This window comes from Narcine bancroftii, chromosome 5 (assembly GCF_036971445.1).
Source record: "Narcine bancroftii isolate sNarBan1 chromosome 5, sNarBan1.hap1, whole genome shotgun sequence".
NCBI classification, from domain to species: domain Eukaryota; kingdom Metazoa; phylum Chordata; class Chondrichthyes; order Torpediniformes; family Narcinidae; genus Narcine; species Narcine bancroftii.
The window spans coordinates 26,271,200-26,296,484 of NC_091473.1; the positions used below are offsets into that span (position 1 = coordinate 26,271,200).

At 39.6% G+C, this 25,285-nt stretch overlaps 1 protein-coding gene across 28 annotated transcripts in view; it reads left to right on the forward strand.

The window, feature by feature from the left end:
• LOC138763207 (contactin-4-like) overlaps window positions 1-25,285 on the forward strand; it is a 2,221,540-nt gene that overhangs the window by 649,947 nt on the left and 1,546,308 nt on the right. For 26 of the 28 annotated variants that reach the window (XR_011357395.1, XR_011357394.1, XR_011357396.1 and 23 more), the window contains one exon: window positions 18,087-18,160. The exons of the other annotated variants lie outside the window; for them this stretch is intronic. The gene's annotated coding sequence lies outside the window, so the exon portion shown is untranslated. The remainder of the gene's footprint in view (window positions 1-18,086; window positions 18,161-25,285) is intronic. 28 annotated transcript variants of the gene reach the window in all.

The following is a 25,285-nucleotide window of genomic DNA, read 5'->3' on the forward strand; positions in this document are numbered from 1 at the left end:
TTTACATTGATGCCTTTCATAAATTTATAATTTACTAAGATTCTCTTCCAACCTTTTAATCTTCACTGAGTATAGTGTCACTTAATCTATTCTCGTGGGCTAATCCTCTCATCTCCAAAATCAAACTGGTGAACCTCCTTTGCACTGCCGCTAAGGCAAGCGTATCCCGACCTAAGTTAGGAGACCAGAATGAAGTTTTGTATTCCAGACATAACTTGACCAGTACCCTGTATACAGTTGCAGCAAAATCTCCCAGCTCTTAAATTCAAACCCTCTCGGACTGAAGACCAACATCTTATTTGTTTTCTAGATTCAGTGTTACACCTGCATGCCAAACTTTTGTGATTCATGTGCGAACACTTCCAAGTTTCTCTGCACCACAGCATGCTGTAATCCTTCACCACTTCTGATTTCGTGTTTTTATTCTCCTGAAGTTGATGACCTCACACTGACCAATTTTGAACTCCATCTGCCAGACCCTTGTCTGGGAATTCCTCTTGTTGATCTTTGACACAGTTTGCTTTTCCACTTAATTTATTGACATTGGCAAATGAATGCCCCTCCTCCAAATTATTTCTGTATATTATGAACAGTTGTTGGCCCAACACCATTCTCTGCAGCAGTTTGCTCACCACTGGTTGCCAACCAGAGAAACACTTATTTATTCCAACATTCTGTCTTCATTGCTAAACTCATCCTCCATCCATGCTAATACGTTTACATTACCCTCATCTCCATGCATCCTTTTGTGCGGCACTTAATTAAATGCCTTATGGAAATCCAAGAAGGGAAAAGGGGAGAAGAGGACAGCGATAATGATTGGGGATTTGAGTCAGGTGGTCTATGAATGAGACAGAGACTCCCAGATAGTATGCTGCCTCCCAGGTGCCAGGATTGGGGACATCTCTGATTGAGCCCACTGCATTCTGAAGCAGGAAGGTAAGCAACCAGAAGTTCTGGTTCATATTGGTACCAATGATATAGATACGAGTCAGGATGAGGTCCTGAAGAAAAATAGGGAGTTTGGAAGGAAGCTTGAAAGCAGAACCTCAAGGGTAGTATTCTTGGGATTTCTGCCTGTGCCACGTGCTATTGAAGCTAAGAACTGGAAGTTGTAGCAGATGAAGGTGTGGCTGAAGAGTTAGTGCAAGGATTCAGATTTGTGAATCATTGGGATCTCTTCTGGCGAAGGTCTGACCTACGTATAAATGAAGGGCTGCACCTGAACTGAAGAGGGACAAATATTCTTGTGAGCCGGTTTGCTTGAGCTGTTGGGGAGGGTTTAAACTAATGTGCTGGATGTAATTTTCAAAATGCAACCCTCCCAGAAGGGTTTAATAACTTTTATATATAATATACTGTACAAAAACAAAGGCGAGAAATCAGACTGCTCAAACTACAGGGGAATCATGCTGCTCTCCATTGCAGGCAAAATCTTCGCTAGGATTCTCCTAAATAGAATAATACCTAGTGTCGCCGAGAATGTTCTCCCAGAATCACCGTGCGGCTTTCGCGCAAACAGAGGAACTACTGACATGGTCTTTGCCCTCAGACAGCTCCAAGAAAAGTGCAGAGAACAAAACAAAGGACTCTACATCACCTTTGTTGACCTCACCAAAGCCTTCGACACCGTGAGCAGGAAAGGGCTTTGGCAAATTCGAGAGCGCCTCGGATGCCCCCCAAAGTTCCTCAATATGGTTATCCAACTGCACGAAAAGCAACAAGGTCGGGTCAGATACAGCAATGAGCTCTCTGAACCCTTCTCCATTAACAATGGCGTGAAGCAAGGCTGTGTTCTCGCACCAACCCTCTTTTCAATCTTCTTCAGCATGATGCTGAAACGAGCCATGAAAGTCCTCAAAAATGAAGACGCTGTTTACATCCGGTACCGCACGGATGGCAGTCTCTTCAATCTGAGGCACCTGCAAGCTCACACCAAGACACAAGAGCAACTTGTCCGTGAACTACTCTTTGCAGACGATGCCACTTTAGTTGCCCATTCAGAGCCAGCTCTTCAACGCTTGACGTCCTGTTTTGTGGAAACTGCCAAAATGTTTGGCCTGGAAGTCAGCCTGAAGAAAACTGAGGTCCTCCATCAGCCAGCTCCCCACCATGACTACCAGCCCCCCACATCTCCATCGGGCACACAAAACTCAAAACGGTCAACCAGTTTACCTATCTCGGCTGCAGCATTTCATCAGATGCAAGGATCGACAACGAGATAGACAACAGACTCGCCAAGGCAAATAGCGCCTTTGGAAGACTACACAAAAGAGTCTGGAAAAACAGCCAACTGAAAAACCTCAGAAAGATTAGCGTATACAGAGCTGTTGTCATACCCACACTCCTGTTCGGCTCCGAATCATGGGTCCTCTACCGGCAACACCCACGGCTCCTAGAACGCTTCCACCAGCGTTGTCTCTGCTTCATCCTCAACATTCATTGGAGTGACTTCATCACCAACATCGAAGTACTCGATGGCATGGCAGAGGCCGACAGCATCGAATCCACACTGCTGAAGATCCAACTGCGCTGGGTAGGTTACGTCTCCAGAATGGAGGACCATCGCCTTCCCAAGATCGTGTTATATGGCGAGCTCTCCACTGGCCACCATGACAGAGGTGCACCAAAAAAGAGGTACAAGGACTGCCTAAAGAAATCTCTTGGTGCCTGCCACATTGACCACCGCCAGTGGGCTGATATCGCCTCAAACCGTGCATCTCGGCGCCTCACAGTTCGGCGGGCAGCAACCTCCTTTGAAGAAGACCGCAGTGCCCACCTCACTGACAAAAGACATAGGAGGAAAAACCCAACACCCAACCCCAACCAACCAATTTTCCCTTTGCAACCGCTGCAACCGTGCCTGCCTGTCCCGCATCGGACTTGTCAGCCACAAACGAGCCTGCAGCTGACATGGACATTACCTCTCCATAAATCTTCGTCCGTGAAGCCAAGCCAAAGAAGGATATAATATGCTTTCAAAATCACATCATGTTTTCTTCAATAAAATGGAAAGTACATGGGAGCATGATCAACAGTTGTCTATCTCATATGAAAATTAGGATTTGACTATTAAATTAGTTTACACTTCTTCACCATGTGCTCGATATTCTCTTATTCAGTTCAAGGTTATACATTGGACTTATAACTTGAAAGACAAATGATCCTGTATATTTCCTGATATAAATCCTTGATATGAGAGATGTAGCGATAGGGAACCAACCTTGATACATATGTTCTGGTCTCGTCAAGGTCCTGAACCTTATTGGAGGGTTATCTTTCATGTTTGTTAATAATATTATTGTTAATCTTGAACCTAATCCTTTCTAACAGCTTTGTTTGAAGTATTAGATGATATTAATGAGCTATTATCTGCATCTGATTGTCAAGTCATATAATTTACAACTCATAGCATGAAGAGCTATCGTATTTAATGGAAAGATTGTGTTCCACCCACTATGTCATGTCTTGCCTTAATTTAGAAACGGTCAGGTGTTCCAAGTTGTATACTAAGACTAATTTTCATAAAATCTGGAGTCCTTTTATGAACTATTTTCATGCTCATTATATCTGGTTGTCTTGATCATTGAATGGATATTTATGTATATGATTCTTCCTTCAGTTCATAATGTTTTATAGATTCAACAGAGCGATAATACCTTTACATTTATGACAAAGCATCCCAGGTATTTTTCGGTTGGGGGTTAGAGGTCATTTTGGGTTTTTTTTTTCTGTCATTCTGACAACATTGTATGGGGAAGGGGTATATCGCTATTTTTGTAAATGTATTTATATTCTTCATATTTGGTAACCTTGTGTTCTTTATACAATGTGTGCTTATTCTGTAAAACTCAATAAAAAGACTAAAAGAGAAAACATTAAGATTAATATCCCAGGGGCCAGATGAGATGTTTTGGCAGGTTGCTGTGCAAAGGAAGGGAAGAGATAGCTGGGGTGTTGGCTATGTTCTTTGTATCCTCCTTGATGACGGGAGAGATTTTGGAGGATTGGAGAATGGCAAATGTGGTCCCCTTGTTTTTTAAAAAAAGGTAATAGGGAGAATCCTGGGATTTATAGACTTGTGCATCTTGTGTCAGTGATGTGCCAACAATTGGAGAGGATTCTCAAAGACAGGATTTATGTGACTTTGGAGAAGTACAGTGTTAAATATGGTCAACATGGCTTTGTGAGGGGAAGTTTGTGCCTCAAGAACCTAGTTGAGTTCTTTGAGATTACAAAGGAAATTGATGAATGTCGAGCAATAGATGTGTTTTTGGATTTTAGTAAGGCATTTGACAAGGTCCACCATGAAAGACATTCATAAAGTCATGAGGTATGGGATCGATAGAAATTATGGCTGTGTGGATTCAGAAGTGGCTTGCCTATAGAAAGCAGAGAGTAATAGTGGATGGAATGTATTCTGGCAGGAGGTCTGTGACTAGTGGAATTCTGCACTGATCTTTTCTGGGACCCTTACTCTTTGTTATTTTTATGAAGGTCAATAAGTTTACAGATGATGAGCAGGTTGGAGGAGTTGTGGTTAGTTCTGAGAGTTGTTATAAGTTACAAAATGATGTAGATAGAATGGAGAGTTGGGCAGAAATGTGGCAGGTGGAGTTCAATCTGGATAAGTGTGAGATGATGTATTTTAGAAGGTCAAACCTGAGTGCAGGGATAATGATCAAATGCTTAACAGTGTGGAAGAACAGAGGGACGTTGGGGTCCAAATTCATACCTCTCACAAAGTTGCTGGACAGATTGATAGGATAGTTAAGAAGGCCTATGCGATTCTGGACTTCATAAGTCAGGGTATTGAGTTCAGGAGTTGAGAGGTCACGTTGCAACCCCACAAACCTCTTGTTAGACCACACTTGGAGTATTGTGTTCACTTTTGGTCACCTAATTATAGGAAAGACATGGAAGCTATGAAGAGGGTGCAGAGGAAATTTACCAGGATGTTGTCTGGATTGGAAAATGAGTTTTATGAGGCAAGGTTAGCAGAGCAAGAATCTTTCATTCTGGAGTGAAGAAGGATGAGAGGTGGCTTGATAGAGGTCTACAAGATACTGAGAACCATTGATAAGGTGGACATCCAGTTCATTTTTCCCAGGGTGAGAATAACAAACACCAGAGGACATTGTACAAAGTGAAAGGAAAGAAGTTTAGAGGAGACATCAGGAGTAAGTTTTGCAAACAAAGAGCTGTGGGTGCCTGAAAGGCCTTGCCAGAGGTGGTGGTGGAGGCTGAAACATTAGGGGTATTTAAGAGACTCTTAGGCACATGGATGAAAGAAAAGTAGAGGGTTACGGGGTAGGAAGGATTTAGTTTTTTTTGGTAGGAGTATATTGGTTGCATAACATCTAGGGCTAAAGGGCCTGTACTCTGCAGTTGTGTTCTATATTCAGTGATTCAACTGTTACCATTGAACTACTGCACTCATTATTATCCTCAAACATCAGTAAAATTCTAGGCAGTGGAGGTCCGCGATAGGACTTCTCTGTTGTGTTCCATGTACGGTTCCCAAATTTGTTCGAATACTATGATGTTATTTCTTAAATTATATGTTATTTTTTTTCCAATGGAATACATTTATTCATTTCTATGTACCATTGCTGTATTCTCAGGCTATCTTCTAATTTCCAGGTTGACATAATACATTTTTTTGCTACAGCTAAGGCTATCATAATAAATCCTTTTTGTGCTCCATCCAAATTGAGTCCAAGTTCTTTACTTTTTATATTACTTAGAAGAAAGATCTCTGGATCTTTTGGTATGTTGCTTTTTTGTGACAGAAGGAGAAGAAAACGAAATGAACTGACCCAGTATGTAAAAGACACAAATTTCTTGTTTATTTTCATTGTGTGATGACATTGTTTAATGGGTTTAATGTATTATATAGGTTGGATGTTGAATGGATGGGGAGGGGGCGGGGGTGAAGGAGGGAGAGAAAGGAGGGGGGAAAAGGGGAGAAAATGACACTGTATATTCAAGAGGGAAATGTTTGTCTGTAAAAAAAAAAAAATCAGTAAAATTTGTTGATCATGACCTAACCTCCTTGATCTCAGGGTTGTATAAGATGTCGAGTTTCTTTTCTGACAAATCAGAAATTTGCCTGATTAGACAATTTATATCCAGATATAATGTTTGAAGAAAAATCTTGTGCAGAGAAGGGAAGATATTCAGGAAGGATTAGTTTCTGCTTGAACCAGTTAAAAAATTGTTAAATTACTGCACCTGAATGGAATGTATCCCAAGTTTTTAAGAGAAGCAAAAGGATCAGTTGGCTTTGGTTCTGACCTTGCTTCAGGTATGGTACCAAAGGACTGAAAGACAGGTGTTAATGTTCCTTGCAAATTTGAAAGGGGAAAATAAATTAATAGCCAAATGTCAGCAGTGGAAGAATTATTAGAAAAAAACAGCAGTGAAGTAGAGGAATCTAGGTTTACCATAATATTTAATCAAAAATGGTCAGCAATAGTTGATGTCTGTCCACTGGTTGCATTTTTGAAGAGATAATATGAACAGACAATGAGAATGATTATCGTTTACATAATCTGGGGGGGGGGGGGGGAAACAAGAGGAATAAAACCTCAAGGAAAAAATACAAGGTAGATCCAAAATTGGGTCGGTTGCAGGAACAAAATTTGAATGGCCATTAGGAGTTTTCATGAGTGGACAGCTGTTCCTTAGAAGGTATCTTAGAGATCAGTCCTCGGTTTTTCTTTTGCTTTGAGGTGCACACAATAATCCAGATGTTTGGAGATGATACTAAGATTCTGCTTGCCATTGATAGTGAGGAAGAAACATGCAGGGAGTTTTTTTCTTTTTAAATTGTGAGAGGTGAACATTGCCAGAAAGGTCAGCATTTATTGTTGAATCTTCAAGACCCTTGAGAAATTCTTCAGCCAGATTGGTCAACTGGGTAGAAATTGCAAATGGAATTCAATCAGAAAAGTTTGGCAGACTTCTTTGTTCTCTTGAGGTATTGCAATGTACAGAGAAGACTTTGAACTTTGCAGCTCGTCCATTTCTACATTCCCTGACCAGGTTGTGCGCTGTGCTTTTGCGCATATTGACCTCACTGTCAAAGTCTGCACATTGTGTGATTGCCAGTGCTGGTCTGAACAAGCTTTTGTGGGTCATTCAGCATTTTTCTGTTCTTCCCTGGAGACTTTGTCCATTCTCCTCAGCTTGTCACACCTCACCAAGTGTCTGATGGTGCATCTGGCATGGATGTTGGCTATTTTTCGATGTGTCTCTTCCAGAATGATGCAGCTCATTTGCTTTTCACTTCATCCATCACCTTACATATTCATTAACTGCTTACTACTGAACTGTTGTTACAAGCTAAACTACAAGTATGTGTCGAGGCTTTTAAAAAAAAATTCACATGATGTGCAATAGCTAGAAAATAAATGGCAGCAAATCTTTCCAACACTTTCCTTGCATGAGCATCTACTGCTGTTCCTTCAATAATTCTGGATCAAAAATCAGAAGCTCCTTTCATAGCTGCCTTGAAGGTGGTCCCCAAAAACCCTGGCACAAATGTTTGGGAAAAAGAAATAATCAGATGAATACAGAAAAGAAAAAAAACAGAATGAGAAGGATGCAGAATGAGAATGAAAAGCAGTTGACAAAATTTAAAAAAAAATCATCTCAGGAAATGTTAAAAAAAAAAGATGATTTATTTCAATAAATAAAGATTTAATGTTCATGCTGTTGGAAATTTGGCAAAGGACTGATTAATTTTGCATGCAAATAATGGGGACTATGATATTCAACTGAAGATAACAACACAGAAATGGAAGATTTTGGAGCAGGAGTTCATATCCAGCCTTTTAAACCCAATCTACCATTCAGAAAGGTGGCTGATTTTTCACCTCAGCCTCATATCCAGCACTGTCTCTCCACTGCTTTGTTTCATGATGTTACGAGCCCAAAGACCCAGCAGCAATAGATATTCACCATTACAAGTTGTTTTTAATTCTATTTAAATATGAAAACAGAATCAAACTTAAATCCTTTCTAATTCTCAGTGCATGTGTATGTAATGTGTGTGTAAATTTAAGAAAAGTTATTTGGTTCACAGTTCAATCTCACTTCCCATTCTTTCAAGTTCTCTGGTTGCAGGCAATTCTTATATTGTGCACAGAATTTAACATTTATAAAGTTCACTCGGCTTTGGTGCTCGAAAGGTAAATGTTTACTGCTTAGGAAGGTTCTTGTATGTTTGCAGAGAGAGTGATGTGTCGTTCCAGGATTTCCACCACTGAGGTACCACCATTAGTCCCCTCAATGTCTTGCTAATGAAACTTGCCCCATCAGGGTTCACCAAATGATGACTTATTTCTTTCAGGCTATCACAGAGTTCCTTTCTGTTCCCCTCATTCCAAGAGAAACATCAGACAGGTAGCACTTCCAGCCATCCACCACTATGGAGCTTCTGTTTCAGTTCCAACAAGCTTCTCCTGGCTTGTTACATCTTTTTGTGTCGCACACACAGTCAAAGACTCCTTTCTGTCTCTCTATCTGAGATTCAAAACTGCCAGCAGTGTGTCCTTCTCTCTCTCACTTGCAAAACCACCGACCTTCTCCAGAAAACAATTAGAGTTAGTCTTCTGCTCCATCTTTTGTTTTACGGAAACAAACCTCTCAATGATCTCCGAGTGAGTATTTTGCAGAGAGGTCAAAAGCCTTGCAAAAAGGTACAAAACAGACAACCTGGCTCTGGTTGTTCTTCCAAGACAATAGTCTATTCATTTCATGACATCATTTCAATTAGCACCTACTTGTGAAATGTGCATAGCATTCTCCATAATTTCTGTAAAGTCACTGAATATGAATTCTTCACTATTTCAAATAAGATCTGTTTTAAAGTGAGTGTTTGTAACAATTTTACCAATTTATCTCCCCAAAACATTCCCAAATATTCCATCACAATGAATATCTGTAAATAGATCAGTCTCCCTTTGAATGAGCACTGCCAATGAACCTCCACAGCCCTTTGGAATAAACAATTCCACATGTTCACTGCTCTCTCAATGAAGATTTTTTTTTTCCTTTTCAGTCCACACCAACATACCCATAATACTGAAACTTCCATGAAGATATGCAAAATTATCATTTTATTACTTTTTTCTTATTCCCAATTATAAATTATTCTCTGTCTGCAACTTGCCTGCACTTGCTCTCTCTAGTTTTCTTTTTACATGTCTGTGAATGTTTGGTAAAGATGGAGACACTTATTTGGACCAATAAAAATGGAAGAGCAGAAATGCATCTTGCAGAGTTCCTCCACAAGGTCCTCCAGCCTGGCTTTAAAATTTATAATCCATTTTATGCTTCTTGGCAGTCCAATCTCTTTTTCTGATGCCTTCAGCAATTTCTTAATCCTCGTTGACAGGCTAAAATGCTTCCAATTCTTGGGACTCTAGCTTTTTATGGCAACTTTATCAGCTTCTTGGAAGTAGTCATAACTTTAATGTCTCTTGTCGAAACTTGTATGTGGTGGCTCCTTGGCCTCGTATGTTCCAAAGAAAACAACCCCAGTTTGTTTTATCTCTCCCCATAACTCACGTCTACAAAACCAGACAGCATCATGGTGAACCTCTTCAGTACCCAATTCCAAAGCTCTCACATTCTTCCCACAATGGAGCAACCAGAATTTCACAATTAGTGAAAATGTGGTGGTGCAATTTTATTGATGCTCGCATTTATAGTTGGTGAGTCATTTGAATTGATCCCAGATTTTATGGGCAGAAGCAAGCTGACTCCTTTCATTGCTGACTTGCAATAAAAGTCCTCACTAGCCCTTTGCAGATCAATTTGTATCATTATGTCCTCCCAAGATGTCCTTCACTTTCAGCATTAAAACCCCTGTTTAACCTGAATTTTTTAAAATCTTTTTTTTAAAAATTTTTTATTTTTCACACCATAAATCACATTAGCCATGATATACACTTTTTCCTTTTTCACACATATACAGTGACTTTTTCTCCCCCCCCCCTCCCTCCTCCCAAGACACCCCCCCACCCCCCCCTCTCATCCATTTTAGGTATACAATCTAGGTTGAATTAATTCAGTCCGACAATGTTGTCATTCAACAAAAATACACCAGAAATTCTCTTTAAAAAAAAAAGTTTAGGCATGCAGTAATAGGTCTTTCTGGCTGTTGAGCTGCGTTGCCCAATGACGCCAAATTTGCCTACAACCCCGGTACATTTTGAAGAGTGCGAGGAAACTGGAAGAAACCCATGCAGACATGGGGAGAATGATTTGCAAATCTAGGCCGATGAGTTTTGGGCAACATGGATATACTATTTCTGCTTATTTTCAAAAACGTTTACAATTGGATAAAATATAGCAGAAGAAAATTTGTGAGACAAAAGGCATTTTATACGGCTCCCTGTTCATTTAAAAAAAAATTCAATCTTCTTTGACTATTTTGATTGCTTTAAATCTAAAATTGATTTTCATTTTCTGAAGCATTATTAAACTGGAGAAACAATGCTAGACTGCAATGTAAAAAAAACATTTTATGAAGATGAATTCAGATTTATTGACATCACATGCATCTTTGAGACTCTTTTTCCTGAGGGTAAGGCAGAATTACCACTTGTTGGCAGTGCAAAAAATAACTGACTCAACAAGCAAAAGAAATGTAAACAAACTGCAATACAGAGATTGGAAATAAGATCAATAAAGTGCAAAAGTAAGAGTCCTTAAATAAGTTTCTGATCAAGTTTATTTGGCATGGTAACAGCTGTTCCTGAACCTGGTGGTGCGAATCTTGTGGCACCTACACCTCTTTCCTGATGGTAGTAGTGACAACAGAGTGTGTTGTGTGATGTGGATCCTTGATGATTGCTGCTCTTCCCTGATGGCAGCATTACCTGTAGATGTCCTTGGTGATGTCCTGGGCTGCGTCCACTACCTTTTGCAGTGCTTTTGGTGACATACCAAACCTTGGCAAACCTCTGAGGAAATGGAAGTGCTGTTGTGCTTTTTTCATGCTGTGTGTGTGTGTGTATTGGGTCCAGAAAAGATCCTCCAAGATGGTGACTATCAGGAACTTCTGATCCCACAATGATCACTAGATTGTATTCCTCTGGTTTTCCCTTCCTGAAGTCAACAATCAGCTCCTCCTTTGATGATATTGACTGTAAGGTTGTTGTTGGTGGACCATTCAGCCAAATTTTCAATTTCTCTCCTGTATGCTGATTCATTGCCCCTTTTTATTCAACCCACCATCTTTCCCCGACATACATCCGAGTTCTGTCTTGACTGAACAGTTGGATCTCAATGGACGCAAGTCAAACTTACGTTAACATGGCATGGAGAAGTTGTATACCTGTACAGCATTCTTTGGGGTTTAATACAATGATGGTTTAAGCCAACGTGAAAATTCATTAGATTTACTTGAATAACTCGTGCTTACTGAATGGCAACTGAGAGTGAGAAATGAGAAGTGCTGTGATGCACACAATGCCTGGATATCAACTGATGGTCACAATTCTATGCACGCAGCTGTTAGCACTGGTGGACATATGACCAAGTGTAATTTTTATATTTACATATAATTTTCTTTATTTTTTAAAAATTTATACAGTTTTTTTAAGACCTAAAGATAGTCAAAGATAGCATAGGTCATAAGTAGGGGGGGAGGCTGTACTATAATACCGTCGGCAAATTTGTAGATGGTGTTGTTGTCGTACCAAGCCACACAGTCATAGATGTTTCGGAAGCAAAGCAGGGGGCTTAGAATGCAGTCCTGTGGTGCTCCAGTACTAATGGAAATTGTGGAGTAGATGTTGTTATCAATCTTCACTGACTGTGGTCTGGAGATGAGGAAATCCAGGATCCCATTACAGTGCGGTGTTAATCCTAGACCTTGGAGTTTGCTGGTCAATTTTTGAGTGGATAATGGTTAAATGCTGAACTGTAGTTGAGAAGGAGCAACCTGATGTATGGATCTTTGATGTCCAGGTGTTTCTGGGCTTTGTGTGAAGCCAATGAGATGGCATCTGCCATAGACATATTGCAATGATAGGTGAATTGAAACAGATCACTGTCGCTGCTCAGTCAACACCAGCCTTTCAAAATAATTCATAACTGCTGATGTGAGTGCCACTTGTTGATAATCAGTTAGGCAGGTTACCACACATTTCTTGGGCACTGGTACCATCCCCTGCCAGAGTACGATGTTGAAGATGTTGTGAATACTTTGGCAAGTTGGTCATGGATTTGTTATACTCATCCAGGTACTTTCTTCAGATTCCTGAAGGCAGCCTGCACGTCATCCACAAAGACAGATAGGTGAAGATTGTCAAGAGATAAGAGAGTCCACAGTGATGGTTCTTTCATGTTCTTATTGTTGAATCGAGCATGGAAGGCATTGAGTTCATCTGGGAATGAAATTTTCCTGTCTCTGACTGCACTGGATTTGGGTTTGTAGCAGAATTTAGTTTTTGAATGGGGCATCTGTTAAATATTTTGATGGTTGTAATGAGGAAGGGAATTTCTCATTGAAAAGAGATAGATCCTAGACATACATTTGCGATAATAGTTCTGAGGATATCACAGTTGGCAGTGTATCACTAAACCATACAGAGAAAAGTATACAAGTTTGATTTCTTGTCTGTAGTAAATTATCTAATCTCAACACTGGTGACAATACTTGGCTTTAGGAGGTGAAATATGTCAAGTTCTGACTCCCAAGCACTGTCCAGGAATTCCAAGAATGTAATATTTGAAAATTGGGTGGGTATCATCTTTAAGTAGCCTAGTAGCACATCTTACCAAACTTGTGTTATTCTCGTGATTTTAAAAAAAATCATCTTATTATGATACTGGAATTAGTTTCCATATTAATTGACAAGGAAATTCTACCTTCAAGGAAATATATTGGTTTTAAATAATGTTATTTGAATTGTTTTTAAATTTAAGATTTATTGAACCAATGTCATGAAACATTTTTCCATGCAATGTGCTTTCTTAAACTGTGCATTCTTTTTTTTCTGATTTCTTTATTAAATATGTAATTTTGATTCTTTCTTGTTAATGCATCCCCATTTTGGTCAAAACAAATGACATTTTGGTGTAAATAATATTCCCATGAAAATCAGAATTAAAATATTACATTTCAGCAGAGATGCATGCAATTCTTTTTGCATGAAATATAATTTTTGTCAATTGTTTCTCAATTATTGTGGGGAAAAAAAACATGAGTTGTCTCCCAGAAAGACACTGTTTCTTTCACCAAGGTTAATTATTCAGAATAATTTGGCACCAGTGCAGTCATTTTAGGACCTGCAGAGGTAGGTAATGATGCCTTTTTAATTTAACTTCAATGATGAAAGGAGATCCACAATAGTTTGAACATGCAAAAGTATGTTCCTTTAACACTTGCTATAACAATACACTAATGTCCCCTCGAGCTTCATTGGCAATGCCTGATAGTAAAATGGAAATGAAGATGATTCAGCATCAGAGGAGACCAACATCTCCTCTCAAAATTGGATGAAGAGATGCAACTCTCAATTATGATTTGATGTGGTGGAATAGATTTTGTGAGTAATTGTTAATATCATTATGATTATTCTCCAAAATAAGAACACAGATGAGCTATATCTCAGTTGTTTATTTTTGTAAACGATGGCTCTGAAAGAACTCTAACCAAGGATTGGAAGTTGCTGTTGACCAATTTCGTGAGATTGGGCAATAGGAGCCATTTCATCCAATACAATAGGAAAACTTTCATAACCCAAGTATTTCTCAGATCTTTGACTGGAAGGGTAGGATGGTGAGTCTTTATGTGAATGTGCTCAGAACATTTTGTGTTGTGCGTTATCAGATATACTTGGTTACCAATTCTGATTAATTATTCTGCTGTTCTCGTGAAGGTATTTTACATCTATATACAGAAATAGTTGGTATAATATTCTCCATGAGCCCATTTTTATGTTTTCTGGCTTGTGAAAACATTGTGGCAATTAAAAAGGGACTACAAACTTACCCTCTCCAAATAATCTTTTCTCTGCTGCCCACCGAGATCTATATTCATGGAAATGTAGTCAATAAATTTTCAAAGCCCTTCCTCGACTCATAAAAACATACAAGTGGTATTTGCCAGCAATAATCTTATCGACTCTTTACCTGGTCATTAAGAAACTTAATGTGGAACATATTGAGTGATGACCAGGTGCAAGAATGATATTGGCCTGAATGGATTTCTGCCCATAAAACCAGCTAATCAGTTGGCCGTGACATTGAAGGAACCTTGTGCCTGAAATGATCAGGTGCTTTAGGCATTCAGGTATTTTCTGTGGCCATGTTGTATTCTTGTGGAATTCCAGGGAACTTTGGTCTGGTGGTCTGCATGTGTCAATTTGTTTCTCCTTTTGGTGTATACTTCACACCCAAAAGCTTGGTGGGAGGGGATAACCCAAACTCTATTGTATTTCGCATTAAATTATTTTTATTTCATAGAAAAGTAATCCTAAACTGCATGTAATTCTAATTTTGTCATAATGTTGCCAAATCAAAGTCTTTACTTCAGCACTTTACTGACAGTTACTGAAATTGCTGTGACTACAATGAAATAAAAATATTCTTCAACTGGCACGAAATAATAGTCACAGATGATTACGTATTGAGTCATGTACAGATGAAGTTGTAGTATAGACACTTTTTCACTCAGAGGAAAGAGAGGAAGCTAACTTTTAGCTGCGGAGTGATCTTTCCTTTCCTTTTGTACTTTGATTTTTTTTCCCCCAATATCCAGGTACAACCAGGCTGTTAGCAGAAGTACTTTTATTTTTGACTTAATTTGTTGCACAAAATAGGAATTTGTGAAAATTGGACCTGTTCATACCATCAGTGCCTAATTTTTTTCAGTAAAATGTATCTTTCAATGTCATTAAATGTCTTTAGTTCATATAATTTGTTCTGAAGAAGAACTGCAATTACCTGCACTAAACTTGTTCTTGTGTTCTGATGGCATTGTTGAAGCAAAAAGGTGGAATGTGTGGTGTTACAAAAGTACAGAAATTATTTACATAAAAAGGATGAATTTTATATTTTAATTTTTACATTTGTGAATTGTCTGTATTCAGTTGGTTTGAAGTTAATTGGGGCATTAAAAGGCCTTAAAAATATGAGAAAGCTGAGATTCTACTTTTAGGCTAATAAATTGGCCACTCTTTTTGAAGATGAGGGATTGAAGTTATCCTGGCAGTTTCCATTTTAGGAAAATAATCTACATTGTTTTCCACAAATAGCAACTGGGTGGAGTGTATATATCACAGGCAGGAGAGAGAAATCTACACCATAAGGATATAAATGATTGAAGGAATCACAAGTCTGGATCATGCTGTACCTGCACCGCTGATAGAGCCATTAGTTGCAGAGCCCCTCCATATTTATTTTCTGAAATGCCAAGGGACCAAATTAGCTGAATCTTTGCACTTTGGAGCCATCCATAGAAAGAACAGGTTCCTCCTCAACCCAAGGCTCCATCTCATAAGAACTTGTCAAGGATAGACATGCTGTTAATGAATGATAAAAGTGAACATTACAATTAACTCCTCAACTGTAACACAAGACACTCACCACAGAAAGATAGAAGAGGTCATAGAGTCTTGGGATGAGCCCATCTATCTGGGGATCACCATTTGGATTCTGTGAGGTTCGACCAGATACAGGATGCAAAATCCCCTTGGTTTCAATTGGGTTTGCAGAAAACAGATTTGGGATTTGGTCATTTATTTTTAATTCCAATATTTTTATTTCTTCAATTTAAAAATGTTTTTAAATACTTATTTCAATTGTAAGTTTTATATAAAATGTCTCTCAATGTTAGAGTGATTGCTGAAAATTAATTGAGATTGTTGTCAGTAGTGGACTTTATTTATGAGCAGAGATGAAATGTACTGTAATTGTTTTCTTTGAATAAGGCGGAGCAATGGAAAATTTAATTGAGGTAGATGAAATTCTTGAAATTTTGGTAGTTGATAGAATGTTTCACTTTGCAGGAGTCCCAACAACCAGTTGAAAGACACAATTTAGATTTTCTAATCTTAATGGTGTTATCTGCTTAAAATTCACTGCTAATATTGGTGGTGGAGACAGAAACAGAATGCAATTATAAAGTCTATGGTGAGACATTGGAATTGCTGTAAACTAAAAGGCTTCAAACCAAGGAGACAAAAGTGGAGTCGGTTCCTTGTCCGTTGATTAACGCTCTGTGGGCTTTATGGCCAAATTCTGTGCTGTAAATGTGTAATATTGTAGAATTAAAATTATACTATTGACAATGATAATAACCAAATGAGCCTGTCATTATTGCATTGTTTAAAGTAATATTTATTGCAAATCACATGTTTAATCTTAACACATCTGCAACAAATATTTCAACTGCTTGCCATTTTACATTGAAAATGAATATTCAGTAATCCCTTGTGATGGTGCCATTAACAATCACGTTGAACGCTTCCTGATGAGAAGAACTGTGACTTGCAGCTTTGTCGGTGAAAAATAAGCCTTTATTCTTCAAACAGAAATGTTTAATTCAGCAAGATCCAAAAATGAAATTACAGAGTAAATGTGTGTGTCCTTTTGAATTGGAATGGTTATAGAAATGTACATTTTCATTCTTAATCTGTGAGACTGCTTTCGTTAGTGGTTCCGTTAATTGGATTTAAAATGGCCTTTCATAAATATTCAGCCCATCTGAACATCATTGCAATCGGTTGTACTTTGTTTGAAAGTATTTCCTGATAAATAGAATTATACAGTGCTGCTTTTTGTCACAGAGCCCTCTTGTGATTAAACAGAGGGGGGGATATATTTCAAGTGGCTTTATGCAAGCTGTACAAGACACAAGAGCAACTTGTCCGTGAACTACTCTTTGCAGACGATGCCGCTTTAGTTGCCCATTCAGAGCCAGTTCTTCAGCGCTTGACGTCCTGTTTTGCGGAAACTGCCAAAATGTTTGGCCTGGAAGTCAGCCTGAAGAAAACTGAGGTCCTCCATCAGCCAGCTCCCCACCATGACTACCAGCCTCCGCACATCTCCATCGGGCACACAAAACTCAAAACGGTCAACCAGTTTACCTATCTCGGCTGCACCATTTAATCGGATGCAAGGATCGACAACGAGATAGACAACAGACATGCCAAGGCAAATAGCGCCTTTGGAAGACTACACAAAAGAGTCTGGAAACACAACCAACTGAAAAACCTCACAAAGATTAGCGTATACAGAGCCGTTGACATACCCACACTCCTGTTCGGCTCTGAATCATGGGTCCTTTACCGGCATCACCTACGGCTCCTAGAACGCTTCCACCAGCGTTGTCTCCGCTCCATCCTCAACATTCATTGGAGCGACTTCATCTCCTACATCGAAGTACTCGAGATGGCAGAGGCCGACAGCATCGAATCCACGCTGCTGAAGATCAAACTGCGCTGGGTAGGTCACGTCTCCAGAATGGAGGACCATCGCCTTCCCAAGATCGTGTTATATGGCGAACTCTCCACTGGCCACCGAGACAGAGGTGCACCAAAGAAGAGGTACAAGGACTGCCTAAAGAAATCTCTTGGTGCCTGCCACATTGACCACCGCCAGTGGGCTGATATCGCCTCAAACCGTGCATCTTGGCGCCTCACAGTTAGGTGGGCAGCAACCTCCTTTGAAGCCTGCCACATTGACCACCGCCAGTGGGCTGATATCGCCTCAAACCGTGCATCTTGGCGCCTCACAGTTTGGCGGGCAGCAACCTCCTTTGAAGAAGACTGCAGAGCCCACCTCACTGTCAAAAGACAAAGGAGGAAAAACCCAACCCGAACCAACCAATTTTCCCTTGCAACCGTGTCTGCCTGTCCCACATCGGACTTGTCAGCCACAAACGAGCCTGCAGCTGACGTGGACTTTATCCCTCCATAAATCTTCGTCCGCGAAGCCAAGCCAAAGAAAAAGATTTGATTAGAAAATGTATGGTTCATAAAACAAAATATCACTTGCGCAGCAGACTGTGCTATATTTTTCTCAGCAAGAGATATCTCATGTTTTCGTCTTTTTCATTACAGAATACCGCACTGATAGGAACCATTCCTCTCATCTATGTGCACCTTCTCTGCAATACCATTAAAAAAGAGCAGTGGTAAGTGCTGGCTTCTTAGTTAATTAGTGTGGATAGATTGCAATTATGAAACTTGCCAGAAATTGTATCTCCTCATCTGTACTGGCATCACAATGAAGATTTTCCCAGAAGCCTGAAAATAGATTTATTTGTGGTTGATCTCATTTCACCTCTGTAAAAGGACTTGTTCCAACAAAGCTAAAATGGTATTTAGACATTTTATGTAAAATATCTCAAGCCCCCTTGCAATTTTCTTGTGTTGATTTGAAGAGAATCTTTGCCAAAGATAACAGGCAGAATTTCAATGCTCTTTCATTACAATTATACACTTGTAATTTCTGCTAAATATGAAGCTGGCTCTCAGAAGCTGTTTAAGAATATGCTGATGCACAGATGAGAATAATTTCCAGAGGATTGATAACTGGGCCTCCTAAATCATAGGTACCAGACTTTACTCCATTCAGGACATCTACAAGAGGCGGTGTCATAAGAAAGCAGCCTCTATCCTCAAGGACCCCCACCACCCAGGTTATCCACTCTTCACTCTGCTATCATTGAGAGAAAGCTACAGGATCCTGAAGATGAGCACTCAGTGGCACAAGGATAGCTTGTTCCCCACTGCCATCAGATTCTTAAATGATCAATGAATGAAATATACTGCTTTTACTTTGACTCTGCCTGCACTATTTTTAGTTATTTGTGTTAGGTGAATTATATGAATGTTTGTACCATGATACTGCAACAAAACAACACATTTTGTGACTTGTTCATGACAATGGATGCTGATTCTTTTTCGTGCCACTAGTCTTCATCCTGAATCTCAACAATATGTTTTTTTTCATTTAGCTTGTCTCAAGTAAAACACAAAAGTCTGTAGACACTGGTTGAAGTAAAAACACAATGTAAAAATATATAACTAATATTTCAGGCTTGAGCTCTTTATCAAGCCATGGAAAAATGTTAGGTGTCCGAATAAAAAGAGTTGGGGGAGGCGCGGCTGCAAAGGCAGGAGGTGGAGAAGACCTCCCTCTCTCTCCTATTGCTGCCAACCTCACTGTCTCCCATCCCTGCCTGCTTTTCTTTCTATCTTCTACTCAAGATACTCAAACCAAACCATCCGGATAGACCCATTGTTTCTGCTTGCTCTGGTCCCACCGAACTAGTTTCATCTTACTTTATTTAACTCTATATTTTCTCCCCTGGACCAATCCCTCCCCACCTACATCCACAATACCTCACATGCCCTCCATCTCTTCATTGACTTCAGATTCCTCAAATTGGACCATTTCATCTTCATGGTGGATGACCAATCCCTTTATACCTCGATTTCCCACATACAGAAGGTTTCAAAGCACTTTGCTTATTTCTGGACCAGAGACCCAACCAGTCACTCTCTACCACCACCCCCCACCCCGGCAGAACTCGTCCTTACTTTAAATAAATCCTCCTTTATCTTGTCGCACTTCCTCCAAATCAAAGGAGTAGCCATGGGTACCCACATGGTCCTCAGTGACGCCTGCCTGTTTGTGGGCTTTGTGGAACAATCCAAGCTGAAAGCTCACGTAGGTAAGAATCCTCAACTCTTCCTCTGGAAAAATTGATGACTACATCGGGGCTTCCTCATCAGTTTGTCAACTTCATTCATTTTGTGGCCAATTTCCACCCTGATATCAAAGACACCTGGTCCATCTCTGACAACACTCTCCCGTTTCTGGATTTCTCTGTCGCCATCTCAGGAAACAAACCCACCAACTCCTCACATTCTGTCCCCTGCAAGAATTCTATTCATATTTATTGTCAGAGTACGTGCATGCCATCACATACAACCCTGAGATTCTTTTTTCTTGCAGGCACACAAGAATTACAACTAATTGGTAGAGCAAAAAATAAACTGTATACTGTGTAAACATATAAAAAAAGAACTGTAAACAGATAATGAAATGTAAACTGTAATACAGAGAGAATGAAAAGGAAAGTTAGTAAAGTGCACAAGTAAGAGTCTTTAAATCAGTCTCTGATTGAGTTAGTTGTTAAGGAGTCTGAAGGAATCATTGAGCAGCTGTTCCTGAACCTGGTGGTGTGAGTCCTAATGGCAGCAGCAAGAATCAAGCATGTGCTGGGTGGTGTATATAGGTCTTTGATGATTGCTGCTGCCCCTCGATGGCAGCATTCCCTGTGGGTGTTCTCAATAGTGGGGAGGGTTTTGCCTTTTGGAAGGTTTTATGCTCAGGGGTATTGATGACCCAATACCTGACCATGATGCAACCATACAGTACACTTTCCATCACACCTTTGGACATTCGCCAGTGTTTCTGGTGTCATACCAAACTGTTTCAAACATCTGATTAAGTAGAGGCACTAACATGTTTTCTTCACGATGCCAGTCGTGTGTTGGGTCCAGAAAAGATCCTCTGAGATGGTGACTTCCAAGAACCAGATTTGCCTTCAATTTAATGCTATTTTGCAGTTGCTTTCAAAAATTTTTATCCTTTTGAACAGGACCTAGACTTCTTCAGCAAAGCACCTAGTGCATTATTATTCTGACAAGCTCACAGAGCTTTTCGACTCACATTTTAAAACATGATTATAGACCTATTTTCCATTAATTCCTGATTAGTTGATTCCTCATGAATTACTTCATTTTATTGTAAAATTCAGTAATGACATGATCATTTATCTTTGATTCCTTGCTAATTTTGTTTTCTCATTGCTGGTGTTCCACATTTTACCAAAACTCATGAAATTCTTGACAGTGACTGGTGACAGGTTACTTGAAGGAGCAAGACACAATCAATCCTTAAATAACAGAGGCATGAATGTTATGGATATTGTCACATACTATGCAGAATTGGAAAAGAAAAAAAATGTGGGCATGAGGGAGATGCTGATCCCATGCAGTTGAGACACCCAAGTTTAAGCCTTCCAATACATGGATGATATCATTGTTTTCTGATCAGAACTACTGGATCACAGATTGATAGATATCTATTATCAGTTTGAACTGTGCATTGGGGAGGAATTTGGAGGAAGTTGATTACAACAAAAGGCAGGCCATGTTCTTTGACAACTGATCCAACCACTCTTTTTCCTCTGATATTAAATGTGGATTAAATGGTTTTGTGCCAAAGTTTGCAGATGACACCAATATAGGTGGTAGAGTATGAAGTGTAAAATAAATCGAAAGCTTGCAGAGAGACTTGGACAGCTTAGGAGAATGGCCAAGGAAATAGCAGATGCAATATAATGCTCAGAAATGTTCGGTTGTACATTTTAGTAAAGGAAATAAATGGTTAGATTATTATTTGGATGGGGAGAAAATTCAAACCTCAGCAGTACAAAGGGATTTGGGGACTCTTGTGCAGGATAACCTTGGGTTGGATTCGCAGTAAAAAGGGTGAATGCTATGTAGGCATTTATTTCAAAGGGGATTGTGTATAAGAATAAAGAGGTGTTGATGAGACTCTAATGGGCACTGGTGAGACCTCATTTGGAGTACTGCATGTAGTTTTGGGCCCTATATCTTAGAAGGGATATAGCAAGGTTGGAGAGTGTACAGAGGAGGTTTACCAGAATAATTCCAGGAATGAGAAGGAAAACATATGAGGAACGCTTAGTGGCTCTTGGACTCTATTCTTTAGAATATAGAAGCATGAAAGGCGATCTTATAAAAACAATTTGAATAATGAATGGATTTGACAGAGTGGATGTAAATATGATGTTTCCCCTGTTGAGTGATTCCAGGACAAGAGGGCACAGTCTTAGAATTAAAAAGTACCAATTTACAACAGATGATAAATTTGTTTAGCCAGAGGGTTGTGGATTTGTGGAATTCATTACCACATGCAGCTGTGGAGGCAGGATCATTGGGGGAATTTAAAGGGGAAATTGATAGATATCTAATTAGTCAGGGTATCAAGGGATATGTGGACAAGGCTGGAACTTGGAACTAGATGCAAGAACACTTTAGCAAAGGGAAGTTGAATGAAGCAGACTCGATTGGCCAAATGGCCTGCTTTTGTACCTTTTGTGATATCTAATCCTGAAGGTGGTGCGAAATAGAGCTCGGAAGGACTTAGGGGAGTGCATAGCCAAGGAGAAAGAGAACAAGGAATTATAGAATCATAGAATTATAAAACATGAAAACATCCCCTTTGGTCCAACTTGTTCATGTATTACTGAGATCAGCTCTTTTTCCAATCCATGTACCTGTCCAAATATCTTTTAAACATTGTACTCACCTCCACTAATTTCAACTGATAACCCCAAAAGTGTCTCCCTTCCATCAGCATCAGGGCAAGTTTTTTTTTCAGCAGATTCTTCCTCAACATCTTCCCAGTCTCAAAGAACTGCATCCACCCAGAGATTTGGCACTGTGGATATGACTTTCTGATTGTGTTGACTCCAAGAGAAATGCAGGCAGTGAGAGGCACCAAGCACTGATCATGGCCCTTTTCAACTTATGAAGCCATTAATTGCATTAATTGGGAGGGATTGTGAAACACTCTCTTCAAGTTCAATTGTCACACAAAAAAAAAATCATCTTCTTATGTGTGTCTTCATGATAGCATTCAAGGCATGATCCTAACCGACGGATTTACAGTGGAGTCGATCTAAATAAAGACCGATGTCACTTGAGTCTGTGTCATAAGCCAAAGTATGTTTCACAATCATTATTGCTACAATGTTGTTCCACTTATCCACAGGAAGAGGAGTTTAGGAAAGCATTGACTCGTAGGCACACATACGCAATCAGTCAGGTAGGGATTTAGATTTTGTTGATCATTGGGTAGTCAATTTACTCTATGTCGGGAGGGTAATTGTTTACTGTCAATATTTCTATAAAAAGGAAACAGTGCATGTGGGTGAACATTTGGCTGAATGGTGCACTAAAAATAACCTCACACCCAATATCACTGAGATCAAGGATTGCAGCCTTTTGGAAAGGAAAACTAAAGGTGTATGATTCAGGAATCATTTGGGGATCAGAGATGGGAGTAACTATCTTGGAAAACATTCACTGGACCCAACCTACAAATCTCATCCTGAAGAAAGCACATCAGTACCTTAACTTTCTCAGGAGTTAGTGGAGGTCCATCATGTCATGGAAAACATAGACAAATTTCTCCAGATGTGTAGTGGAAAGAGTGCTGACCAGCTGCATCATTGCCTGGTATGGGGGCACCAATACTTCTGAATGGAAAGCCCTGAAAAAGTTTGTGGTCACAGCCCAGTACCTCTCAGGCAAAATTATCAAGAAAATCTAAACACCATCATAGAAGAGCAGCAATATTCAAGGATTCACCCAGGACATGCTCTGTTTTTGCTGCTGCCATCTGGAAGGAAGTAAAGGTGCCACAAGATTCATACCATTAGATTCAGGAACAGTTGTACCTATCTACCATCAGACTCTGAAACAACACTCAATTAGACTTATTTCAGGACTCTTACCTTGCAGATTTAGCCCTTCTGAAGGACTGGGATCATGTCTTGACAAATTGAATAAGTGGAATAGGAGGTAAAGATTTGAATCTGATCACCAGGCCAAAGTTTTCAAAGAAAGATGCATTTAAACATTTGCTGAGAAATGAGAAGGTGTTGGGCTAAATTGAGTTGGCCGGAGAATCAAAAACAATAATAGGTCATTCATAATTAAGACCATAAAAGTTGAAGATAAATTAACTAAACTTGAAAATACAAAATAAATTAATTTATGTCACAAATAGCAACAAATAAGTTTGGTTTTGTATTCTTAATTTGAAATGTTTGCAATGTGACCAAGATTACAAAACAAATATTTTGATATGTGCAAATTGAGAAGGTTTAGAAGGATAGAACATAGAACACTTCAGCACAGTACGGGCATTTGGCCCTCGATATTGTGCCAACCCATATTCCTTTTTTAAAAATAAGTACTAAACCCATCCTACCCTAAAACCCTCTATTTTTTCTTTCATCAATGTGCCTGTCTAAGAGTTTCATACATGCCCCTAATGTTTCAGCCTCCACCACCATCCCTGGCAAGGCATTCTAGACAACTACAACTCTCTGCATATATAAAAAATACTTGTCCCGATGACTCCCCTAAACTTCCCTCACTTTGTACATATGTCCTCTGGTGTTTGCTATTCCTTTCCAGGGAAACAAGTACTGGCTGTCCACCCTATCTCTGCCTCTCATAATCTTGCAGACCTCTATTAAGTCTCCTCTCATCCTTCCATGCTCCAAAGAGAAAAGTTCCAACTCTGCTTGTTTTCCAATCCAGGCAATATCCTTGTAAATTTCCTCTGTACCCTCTCCATAACTTTCACATCCTTCCTATAATGAGGTAACCAGAAAAGAACTTGAGACTCTAAGTGTGCTCTCTACTCCTGAACTTGATCCCCCAATTAATGAAGCCCAGCATCCTATAAGCCTTATTAACTATCCTATCAACTTGTGCGGTGAACTTGAAGGATGTATGGATTTGATACCCAAGGTTCGTCTTTTCATCCACACTCTTAAGTAACAAAAAGATAAAATGGAAAAGAAGATTAGATAGTCTTGATAAATAATATGTTCTGGGCAGTTCATGCATAGAACCTAACCCAAAAAATGAGTGTGGGTCATAATCAGAATTTATTGTCATGAACAAGTCATGAAATGTGGGGTTTGCAGCTGCATCAAAGTGTAAACATTCATATTATAACAATCTTAAGACATTACGATATAATAAAATATAATAATAACATTAATAGTGCATGAAAAGTAAGGCAGTGTATTTGGTTCATTGATTATTCAGGAATCTGATGGCAGTGGGGAAGAAGCTGTCCTTGTGCTGCTGAGTGCTCGACTCCTGTACCATTTCCCCAATGGTAGCAGAGTGAAGAGGTCATGACCTGGGTGGTGGGGGCCTTTGAGGATAGAGGCTGCATTTTAAGACACCACCTCATGTCGATGTCCTCGATGGAGTGAAGCCTGGTACCTGAGATGTCACAGGCTGAGTTAACAACCCTCTGGAGTTTATTCTTGTCCTGAGAGTTGGCACTTCCATACCAGGCAGTGATGCAATCAACCAGAATGCTCTCCACGGTACACTGTAGAAGTTTACGAGAGTCTTCGGTGATATTCTGGAACTTCTCAGAGACCTTACAAAGTATAGTGGCTGGC